The following is a 12444-nucleotide window of genomic DNA, read 5'->3' on the forward strand; positions in this document are numbered from 1 at the left end:
TCCTGGTCAAGAAGAAAGATGGAACTACGAGGTTCTGTGTGGACTACCGTTTGTTGAACAATGTTACCAAGAAAGATAGTTATCATCTGCCTCGGATCGACGACACGTTGGACACATTGGCTGGAAGTAAATTGTTTTCTACGTTGGACTTGAAGTCTGGATATTGGCAGGTAGAGATGGATCCAGTGGACAAAGAGAAGACGGCCTTTACGACAGGATCTGGATTATGGGAATTCAACGTTATGCCGTTTGGACTCTGTAACGCACCTGCGACATTTGAGAGGCTTATGGAAAATGTGTTGAGAGGGTTATCTTGGAAGACGTGCCTGGTGTATTTAGACGACATAATCGTTTTGGGGGAGACGTTTGAAGACCACCTGAAGAATTTAGAAGACGTTTTTAATCGACTTAAAGCTGCCCAGTTAATGTTAAACCCCAAGAAATGCCAGCTATTTCAAAGTAAAGTCAATTATCTAGGCCATATAGTCAGCAAAGAAGGAGTGGCCGTGGACAAAGGAAAAATCGATTCCATTAAGGAATGGCCGGAACCAACTGATAAACATCAAGTGAGAAGTTTCCTGGGACTATGTACTTACTACCGGAGATTCATTAAGAAGTTTGCAGATATCGCTAAGCCATTAACGCGACTTACAGAGGAAGCAAGGGGTTATTGCTGGGATGGAGACTGCCAAACGGCCTTTGAAACTTTGAAGAGGCATTTAATTACAGCGCCAATATTAGGGTATCCACTGCCAGAAGGAGAGTTCATCTTAGATACGGATGCAAGCAATGTGGGAATTGGAGGAGTGCTGTCGCAGATCCAAGGAGGACAGGAACGAGTCCTTGGATATTTTAGTAAAGTGCTTTCAAAACCTGAACGAAATTATTGCGTCACGAGAAGAGAACTTCTAGCAGTAGTAAAATCAGTGGAACACTTCTATCAATACCTCTACGGAAGGAAGTTTCTAATCCGAACCGACCATGCCGCCCTTAAATGGTTAATGCAGTTTAAGAATCCAGAGGGTCAGATAGCCAGATGGATTGAACGACTTCAAGAATATGATTTCAAGATCGAGCATCGGGCCGGAGTTAGCCACAGGAACGCTGATTCTCTATCTAGAAGACCGTGTCCAGCAGAATGTTCCCATTGCAACAAAACAGAGTCAAAGGAAGCAGCAGTACTAAGAACAACAGTGGTCAATGACGAGTGGACGCCTACCAAGATCAAGGAAGAACAAGAAAAAGATCCAGTTTTACAGAAGATTCGACAATGGAAAGAAGAAAATCGTCGACCATCTTGGCAAGAAATATCAAGCCTAGGCTCAGTAGTTAAGACGTATTGGGCCCAGTGGGACTCATTTATCTTGGAAGACAGCTTGCTTAAACGAGTAATAGAAAATGATGATGGTTCGGTGAGGAGAACACAGTTGGTGATTCCAAAGAGCAGAGTAGCCGAAGTACTTCGTCAGTTACACGACAGTCCATCAGGAGGGCATTTTGGTGTAAAGAAGACCCTTCAGAGAATTCGGGAACGATTTTATTGGATGAATAGTTCCGACGATGTGAAGGACTGGTGTAAGAAATGTACTACCTGTGCTACAAGTAACGGGCCCTACCGGAAAAGAAAGGCTCCTATGAGACAGTACAATGTTGGAAGTCCGTTTGAAAGAATAGCTTTGGATATTGCCGGGCCATTTCCAGAAAGTGACAATGGATGCAAATACATGTTGGTGATAATGGATTACTTCACGAAGTGGGTGGAGATCTACGCAATTCCAGACCAGAAGGCCGCCACTATTGCAGATGTGTTAATCAAAGACTGCATCAGCCGATTTGGAGTACCTCTGGAGATCCATAGTGACCAAGGAAGGAACTTTGAGAGCGATCTATTTCAAGGAATCTGTGATAAACTAGGCATGAAGAAGACAAGAACCACGGCCTATCACCCGCAATCGGATGGAATGGTGGAGCGTATGAATAGGACAGTCGGCAAGTATTTGACAAAGATGGTGTCCAATCATCAACGAGACTGGGACCAGTACCTTCCGTTCTTCGCAATGGCCTATAGATCTGCTGTTAATGAATCAACTGGCCAAACACCAGCAAAAGTCCTATTTGGACGTGGGATGCGTCTACCCTGTGATCTAGAGTTTGGATGTCGACCTGGAGAAGATGTTGCTGGTGAGGATTACGTGAATGAATTACGAAGAAGAATGGACGATATACATGAGTTGGTCCGTTCTAATCTTCAGATCGCTAGCGACCGAATGAAGAAACGATACGATACCCAAGCTGAAAAGGGATGTTTCAAGGAGAACGACAAAGTCTGGCTTTATAATCCAAAGAAGCGAACAGGCTGCTCTCCCAAGTTGCAGCAGTTCTGGGAAGGTCCGTACCTCATTGTCAAGAAAATCAATGACGTTATCTACCGAATAAGCAAGATTCCTAGGGGAAAGCCGATGATAGTCCACCATAACCGGTTGGCGCCGTACGAGGGAGACCACGACGTAGATGAAGAAGTGGAAGTCAACCAAGTTCGAGAAATACCTGACCTTACCTTTGAAGAGTTCATGGGTGCCTACGGAGGTACCGGTAAAGCAAGACATGGTGTTACCACTGAAGAAAAGCGAGATCTTCTCGCACTTCCCGATGACTATTCGCTGGCCCATACTATCCCGGCCAGTATCAAAGACGCACGAGGGTTGGCATCCGCCTTCCGAAGGAAGTTTGGTCGAGTTGCAGAACTTCAATGCCAACTGCCAGCTCCTGGCAAAGCATTGAAACTCCAAGATGCATCACGTTACCTATTCTATCTGGTAACAAAAGACACTGTCCATGACCAACCTACCTACCAAGATGTATGGGATGCATTAATTCAATTGAGAGAGCACGTGTTGGAGTCCGACGTGCAAAAGTTAGCCATGCCAAAGTTAGAATGCAGCCAATTAGACTGGAGAGTTATCCGAAATATGGTAGAAGAAATTTTCCAAGACACCGAGGTCCAGGTGTTAGTCTGTTGCAATCCGCATAGTTACCGGTGCGGAGAGAAGACCGTCCCCTGTCACTTTTATACAACTAGGAGTTGTAAAAGAGGGTCCAGTTGCAGATACCAGCATCCAGTTCCAGTCCCGACAAGGTTCCAGGAGGAACCATCTTTTGAGGAGGGGGCAATGTCACGGTCCCAGGCCGGCCCTGTCAACGCCAGAACTTTCTGGCGCCGAAGTGTCTGAAACCCTGTTCGTCGGCGAGACAGCTGTTTACGAACGTATCGGCATATCTAGAAGGTCACCTAATACACCTTTCTTTTGTTGCTTTGTAAATAATACACATCTTTCGATTTTTTCTGGAAATCAGTAGATTAATTTTTATAACTATATAAAGAGACATTTTTTTGAAATTAGAGTTAGTTATAAATTTGTAGTCGTCGGTCGAGTAACATTTTTTCGATGTTCGGACGCGAAATAAATGTAAATGTAAATGGTACATATTAGACATTTAGATAAATTGTTGTTTTAGTGTAATCTTTAATAAAGCCGTGGTTATTTTGTAACGAATAGAAATAATGTAGTATTTTAATGTTAAGTTTGTAAATTAGTGTTATTAAAGGATATAAATTCAGTGTTCTTTATTTCTTTAAGTGTAAGTTATTAAAAATAAATAAAGTCAATTAAATTAAACTTAGTGCCTAAAAACATAAACAATAAAATAGTAGAGTCAATCGCGTAACATTATGATCAAATGCTTAAATTAAACTCCACTAAGCATAGCAATCTCATTCGCCACGATCTAGTCCTTAAAAGAACTTGTAGCACAATATGGACTGCAAGAGCACATGCAACAAGACCTTTGTATAAAGGTTACAAGGCTTTCAAATCTGCTCTTCATACTCTTGCTAAAGATGCTAATCAGAAAGCTGAAACAATTCATAGGGCTGAAAAAGAGTTTGTTGAAAGAAATGTCAAAAAAGAAACATTCGTAATGAATGAGTATTGGGCAACAATTTTAGAACGCATCAACGCTGTCAGTAAATCATTACAGAGAGAAGAGATTGAACTTCAAACTGCAGTTCAACTTCTAAATTCACTTTTGAAGTTCTTAAAATTCCAAAGAGATAATTTTGCTTACTACGAGCAGAAGACCTGCGATCTACAGTGCCTACTCTATGAATATTCCGACGCGAATAAACGAGCAAGAAAACTATATTTCGATGATGCCAATTCCAAATAAGTTTTTTTACAGGGTGAACGAAAGTTAAAGGTTAAAACGTATGTACCAATGTTCGATAAGCTAATTACTGAGCTGAGTCGTCGGTTGACCGTATACGGGTCAGTGAACTTAGTATTTGGTCTTTTGTGTGTTTTTCCAAAATTGAGTAATACTCAAATAAAGGAGTGTGCTTCAAAACTACATGAAAACTATCCTGATGATATTGAATCTGAACTTGAAGAAGAATTAGAGCAGTTCAAATATTTTATAGCCCAGCTTCAAGACTTGCAGGGAAAACAATTTATTCCTGCATCACAGTCATTTTGGGTTATTTCACAACAGGCGAACGGACATTTCTAAACATGAAAATTATTAAAAATTGAGAAAACCTAGGTTTTCTTAAGGGGCCTCATAGCTTGGGTTGCCTAGAGGCCTCAAGATTCGGGATAATCCTGGATAATCCGGGACTGCCTCGAATTCACCCAGATGGTTGGGTGCTTGCACTTATAACTTGTTCCACGGTTAAACGTTTTAATGTGTTTTTCGTGGAGTTCTAATTTGCCGTTTGTTAGATATTTTTTCAACCATTATCCAAGTTTTTTAACTTCGGAAGAAGAATTTTATAAATTTATCAATGAAATTTTTTTCAACAATGGGATCCCTCTCTATCTTATAGTAGTGGTACTTTTTAGCACTCAATTAGGAATTAAATATTAAAAAAAAAACAGCAAATCCTGTATAAAAGGTATATTTACAATTCCCTAAAAAGGGATACATCACAAATACATAACTAGTTTTCGACTGGTTTACCAGTCATCATCAGTGCTTACGTAAAGTAGATACATCCTAACCACCAAAATATAGTTTTACAAAAATATGAGGGTCAGAGCCCTATAAACATGATCCGTTAAGAAAAAAAAAAAGGTTTAAAATGCCAAATAAAGCATGGATGTTTTAAATATTCTCAAAATGCCCCAGGTAACATCTGAGCTGTAGTGTGACTTGATTACATGGTGGAAGACAGGCAGCAAGTCCGTCTTTGCTGCCGTCTACTTGCTGCCTGTCTTCCACCATGTAATCAAGTCACACTACAGCTCAGATGTTACCTGGGGCATTTTGAGAATATTTAAAACATCCATGCTTTATTTGGCATTTTAAACTGATGTTTCCTTAACGGGCCATGTTACTAGGGCTCTGACCCTCATATTTTTGTAAAACTATATTTTGGTGGTTAGGATGTATCAACTTTACGTAAGCACTGATGATGACTGGTAAACCAGTCGAAAACTAGTTATGTATTTGTGATGTAGCCCTTTTTAGGGATTTTAAATATACCTTTTATACAGGATTTGCTGTTTTTGTGTTACATGGTATACAGCCAACTGCAGGAGAATTTTTTCCTTGTGGATTTTTAAATATTTTTACACCTAGATAAATAAAGTAGATAAATCTGACATCTGTAATCAGTGCAAAGATACGTATAAGAAGTAGAAGAATTTTATCAATATTTAGTTTGTATAGTTATGTAGTAACAAAAGAAAATAACAAAGCAAAAGTATACTTGTAACTTACTCAAAAGATAAAATAGACATATTAGACAACGTAACAATGTAAAAATAAATCTAACATGACAAGCACAAAAGGAAGAAAACAAAATAAATAAGGCTTTAGAATAATCTGAACAAGAAATTAGCTTAAAAATCTACACCTTCACACTGCAGTAAGTAGTAATGAAAGAAAGAAAAAAGACAGAAAGAGAAACTGTTTCAAGTAATAAATATCCAGTACCGTCGCGTCATTATTCAAATGTTTTACAATTCACCCGATTATTCAGACCGCAACAAATCCAGACACTTGATAAGTACCCTAGGGAATTTTTACACGCGTTACAGTAACAAGTGTACACTGGGTTAGAGTTTGTTATAGGGCAATAAGCCTTTCCTATTGTATTATGTCTCGCAACGGCGCTTTTATTGTTGAATGAAAATAATGAGCATGAGGTTATGTCTATCTGCCTTTATCATAAAAGAAATAATAACGACCGTCTACTGGGCGATTTTGGGATGTTATGATAATATAAAAACTGATTTTAAATGACAATTTCAAATTTTATGGCTATGTCGTTAATTGTGATCTTGATGATAGTTATAAACCTAGTTATCCTTTTGTTGTATAGTTTTATTTACGGATTTTGACATATAAGCGAAATAGGACACGCGCCAACTCGCAACTTTTAATGAAAAACATTTTCAAATTAAAATGTACACCGGCCAATTGGTAACTTTTCTACTACCTGAACCTGCCAACTCAAAACCTTCTACAGGTGAATTCGAAACCATTGATTAAATCTAATACCTCAGGTAGTTAGGTTAAAACATAAGAAATAAATTTGAACAGTAACGGATTAAGCCAACACGGGGCCTATCGCAAATGTATACCTTTCATTAATGTTTATTGATAAACAAAGCTCCAATTCTATTTTACTTCAACTCATTTTAAAGCCATTTCAATAAACTAATAGGTTCTTTGTTCAGTTTTTTTGGTAAGATGTTGTAACTTATAGACGAAAATTTTTAAAATCGGCTATTTTTCATTTAAATTGTCAATAAATAAATAAATTGAGAAAAAATTAGTCAGATTTACATAAATTTTGTTATTCTATCCATACAGAAATTAAAACAATTGTTACATAATATAGTAGTTAGACTAAGTGTCATAAAAACCGTGTATTTTTACTCATTTCTGTAGGCTGCTTCATGTAATATCTAGAGAGAAGTTTTAATTTTACATAAGGTATTAATGTTTAACTGGCTTAATTTATAGTTTTAGAAGCAACCATTAAATATAGCAAGATTTATAAAACCTTGTTTAAATTGTTTTACATGCACTAGAATGCGGTTATCTTAAATTTTGTTTTAAATTCTTTTTTTCTTACTGGTAGACAAAAAGATAGCCAAAATGTGCATTTTTGACATCAAGTTGTTGATAATCAACATAAGTGTTTGTTACTACTCAAAATATAAAACAAAACTTACCGTCGCGTCGGTATAACAGGTTGCCTTGCAACCAGATGCAGAACAGTACCATATGTTTTCCACTTTTTAGCACTTTCTTTAATTTTGACGGACAGTGCGTCAAATGTATAAGCAAGTGTTGTGACTATATGTATTTTGCAAAGTAGAATAGGGGAAAACGCAACGTCTGTAGACGTTGTGTCACATTATATCAATGGAAATTAGACATCTATAGACGTTCTATACGTCAACGTGTTAAGTGAAATTTAAAATTATTTACCACCATAACTTACACCCACGTTCACTCATTACGAAATCTGTTACAAGAATTTCAGCAATTTTCACAAAATTTATTTCGATTTTCTCTAGTAACTCTTCCAAGAGACAATACATAAATGATGAATACCTTTTACACCACCTTCAAAGAGGGTAATATATACAGGTACATACCTGGAATAACGGTATTAGATGATCAAGATTACTTAAAAAATGAAAAAACTTACTAAGGAAGTAAAACTTCACTTGTAGGTAGATGGTATATTTATACATTTATTAAATTTTTTTTTAAAAAGATCCAAGTTGGATTAAAGTGGGTACAAAAATATATATCAAAGTGGGTAAAGTGGGTCCACTAGTACAAAAAACACAAACGTTTTCGGACTAATCAGTCCATCATCAGGTTGAAACTTCAGATCCAAAGTAGTTGGAACTAGCTACATAGTTAGGTCGAATGACCTTAGCATTACAAAAATTAAGCGGTTTCGGCTACAACAATGTCGACAATAGGTCGATGTTAAAAGAATATAATGAGACCATAATGGAGTCTTCATCTTGGCTTCAAACTGACTTGGCTTCGTCAGTTTGAAACCAAGATGAAGAATCCATTATATTCTCATTATATTCTTTTAACATCGACCTATTGTCGACATTGTTGTAGCCGAAATGGCTTAATTTTTGTAATGCTAAGGTTATTCGACCTAACTATGTAGCTAGTTCCAACTACTTTGGATCTGAAGTTTCAACCTGATGATGGACTGATTAGTCCGAAACCGTTTGTGTTTTTGTACTAGAGATACCCACTTTAATCCAACTTAGATCTTTTTAGAAAAAAAATTTAATAAATTTATATACTATCTACCTACAAGTGAAGTTTTACTTCCTTAGTAAGTTTTTTATTATGGTATACAGCCAATGAGAGGAATCTTTTCCTTTATATTTAAAAAAATGAAAGTTACAAATTCACCTGTAGTTAGTGGGTTATCGAAAAATTATCTGCGCGCCAGAGTTGCCAGTTGGCCTGTAATTAGGATGGGGCATTAAATAGTTACGAATTCACCGGGACTCGCGAAATAAAACTCGAGGCACATTTAGAGTTACATCTCTGTCAGATACAAACAAGTTAGCAATATAAACGAGATCGTCTGTTTTTAAATTCGACATCTAGGCAACTGCGTCTATATTCACCGGTTTTTTTTAACAAAAACCAATAAGATGCTTCTTCTTGATATACCTATCCGTGACTAATGTTGGTGATCATCATGGCAATCTTTATATTATCTGCAACAACTCGGGTCAGCTGCACATATGTTGTGTTGAATCAGGCTCTGAGGCTCTTTAACCAGGATATTCTTCTTCTTCCTAGACCTCGTTTTCCAAATATTTTTCCATCCAGGATGGCTTGTAGGAGGACATATCTGGATTCAGTTCACATAACGTGTCCAAAGTATTCCAACTTTCGAGATTTGATGATGGTTAGTACTTCTCGGTTCTTCCCCATTCTTCTAAGAACCTCCTCATTTGTGACCCGGTTAGTCCAATGGATTTCGAGAATTTTCCGATATAGCCACGTCTCAAATGCTTCCAATCCCTGGAACATATCCTCGTTCAAGGTCCATGACTTCTTCTTCTTCTTTTGGTGCCTATTTGTTTCGAATATTGGCGATCATTCTGGCTATAATTATTTTATTAACTGATACCTTTAAACAGATTAGTTGTTGTTGTGGAGAACCATTTCCTCAAGTTCTTTAACCATGATATGTTTCTTCTCCCAATTTCGCGCTTTCCAAATACTTTGCCTTGAAGGATTACCTTCAATAATCTGTATTTAGTGCCGTTTCTCATTATGTGTCCGAGATATTCTAACTTTCTTCTTTTAATCGTATAAATCACCTCTATTTCTTTGCCCATTCTTCGCAGTACGGTCTCGTTGGTTATCTTGTCCGTCTTGACTAAATTATTGATGTTTCATATTATTGATTTTAAGAAACTTTTATATTTCTCTTATTATCATTTTAAAATCAGTGTCATTATAGTTTAGTTTAATAATTAATATGTAATTAAATTGAACTGCACATTGATGCAATGAGTTATTTGAATAAGTTAAGATTTATTTTATTTGATTTATTTTAGTTCTCCTTATAAAAAAATAACTTATTTTTGCTCTGTTCTCAGTAAAACTTTGTAGGTATATTATGGATCAATAAAATAAAATTGTAATTTCTGTAAAGCGAGAATCCAATTCTCACCACATCGATATTTTCGCATGTGTCTTCAGTCAAAGTTCCCCTCGTATAATAAATAGAACTCGTCGACAGAAACTTTACATATACCAATGAAAAGGGGGATGAAAACAACATCATTATACAATGGATATAACAAGTTATTTCTCTTGTATTTGATTTATTATCCATGCTAGCGCTGCCTATGCTAATGGCAAACATTTATATACGTCTGAATTTGAAGTAACTTATAGCCTTTTGAAGTTAATTTGTTAGTTTGATTTACGGATGGCCTTTAAAATTCATATTATGACTTCGCTACTGCCTATAAAAACACCCCTTTTTTTTTTTTCCGTGATCGAAACTAGGTCGCTCACTTTTAATGTATTGTGCCATATTTTTTCGTTAAAATGGAAATATGGCATACTCGAAAATGTTCTAAAAAGTTTAAAATATAGTACCTTCTTAAAAAATTATTTATTTTTTGCAGGAAGACATGCGAAAAACAGTTTATTAACATGACGTTTGTGAAAATTTTGTAGTTGGGTACAGCTAACTAGATTTGTTTAATTATATTAATACAGTGAAGCCATCTCATAAATAGCGTTGGCGTAAGTCAGTGAGAGCCTAATAATAAACGGTGAGCCACTTAATAACATAAGATATGCTGACGATACCGTCCTTCTAGTGGAAAGTGGAACATTAGAAATATAAAGAGAGCTTATGAAAATCGACAAAGAATAAATGAAAGAAAATTTCAAAAATAGCGAAATTAGAGGGGCTTACGAATACATAAAATACATAAAAAAGATAAAAGTGGATATAAACCTCAAACAACTCTATGCAAAGATGAAAGTGGGCAAGTAATCAGTGAATAACAGGAAGTCACAGAAACCTGGAAGCATTATTTGTAGACTTTACTTGGAACACAAGTAGGCATGGAATATGAAATGGGTACGAACCACGTAGAAGAGAATGAAGTAGATAAGAAGTAGAAGCTCCAACCATAGAGGAAGTTCTCGAAGCTATTAACGCCCAGAAAAAAAATAAAACCTCAGGAGTTGACAAAATTCCAGCAGAACTGTACAAGGTAGGTGGCGATCACCTACCAAGTCTTATCCACGCACTCATCAAAGACATATGGCAAGAAGAGAAAATACCCGACGCCGATGATTGGAAGACAAGTATAGTATGCCCGATCTATAAAAAAGGAGATAAACTCCAGTGCAAAAACTGCCGTGGAATTTCTCTACTATGTACAGCATATAAAGTCCTCACTCATATTATAAACCAGCGGCTCCAACCACTAGCACAAAATATTATAGGAGAGTATCAGACCGGCTTCAGACGGGAAAGATCGACAACGGATCAAATTTACAGTCAAGCAGGTCTTGAGAAAATCATGGGAACACGACATGGATGTTCACAACGTGTTTGTAGACTTCAAACAGGCATACGAGTCAGTCAGAAGGAATAGACTATACTATAAATATATTGGCTGAATCAGCATTTCAACACAAGCTAATTAGACTCATTAAAGCCACAATGGATGAAACTCAGGCATGTGTATTAATATAAAACCACCGGACAGACTTTTTCAAAATCTCGCAGGGACTGAAGTAGGGAGATGGGCTGGTCCCAACATTGTTTAACCTGGCACTGGAGTATGCGGTTAGGCAAATGCAAACTGGACGAGGAAACCTACTGACCAACAGAACTATTCAACTGGCCGCTTATGCCGATTGTATTAATATTATGAGTAGAACATCAACAGGAACACTGGAAACATACGCAGAGTTAAAAACGCAAACGAAAAGGTCTAGATCTAGAAAGTAACATAGAAAAAAAAACAAATATAATGATACAGACAAGAAGGAATATAGTCCCATAAAACATTACACATAAAGATGACATTGAAACGGTTGAAAAGTTTATATAACTGGGAATAGAAATATATGCCGATGGATCAGAAGATGGATAAATACGGAAGAGAATATCGCAGGCAAACAGAGCTTATTTTGCTCTCTCTCATATATTTCGGTCTAAACGTGTCCACCGAAATACAAAGATGAGGATCTATAAAACCTTAATTCATGTGAAGCATGGGTCCTGAAAGAAAGATCCAAAAACAAACTCGACGCACTCGAAAGGAAAGTACTGAGGAGAATACTAGGACCTGTGAACTGCGAGGGAAAACGGAATCTTCAGAATTCTTTACAACAACGAGCCTTATCAACTTTATAAGGAAACACCCTGACTTCATTAGAATACAAAGATTGCAATGGGCCGGACATTTGATAAGAACGGGATAGGATAGGCTACCAAAAAGAGCATTGAACGCTAGAATGCAGGGAACGAGACCGGTTGGAAAGCTAAGAAAGGGCTAGGAAGACACAGTAAGCAACGACGCACAAGCAATTTTAGGAGTCCTTGTATGAAGAAGAGCCAACCATAGACAAACAAAAGTGGAGGCAAAAAATAAAGGAAGACAAGACTCAATTTGAACTGTAGTGCCGTAGAAGAAAAAAAAAAAGAAAAATTGGAAGTAACTTATAGCCTTTTGAAGTTAATTTGTTAGTTTGATTTATGGATGGCCTTTAAAATTCATATTATGACTTCGCTACTGCCTATAAAAACACCCATTTTTTCATTTTCTATGATCGAAACTAGGTCGCTCGCTTTTAATGTATTGTGCTATATTTTTTCGTTAAAATGGAAATATGACA

The sequence above is a fragment of the Diabrotica virgifera genome, chromosome 5, assembly GCF_917563875.1.
Source record: "Diabrotica virgifera virgifera chromosome 5, PGI_DIABVI_V3a".
Lineage (NCBI taxonomy): Eukaryota > Metazoa > Arthropoda > Insecta > Coleoptera > Chrysomelidae > Diabrotica > Diabrotica virgifera.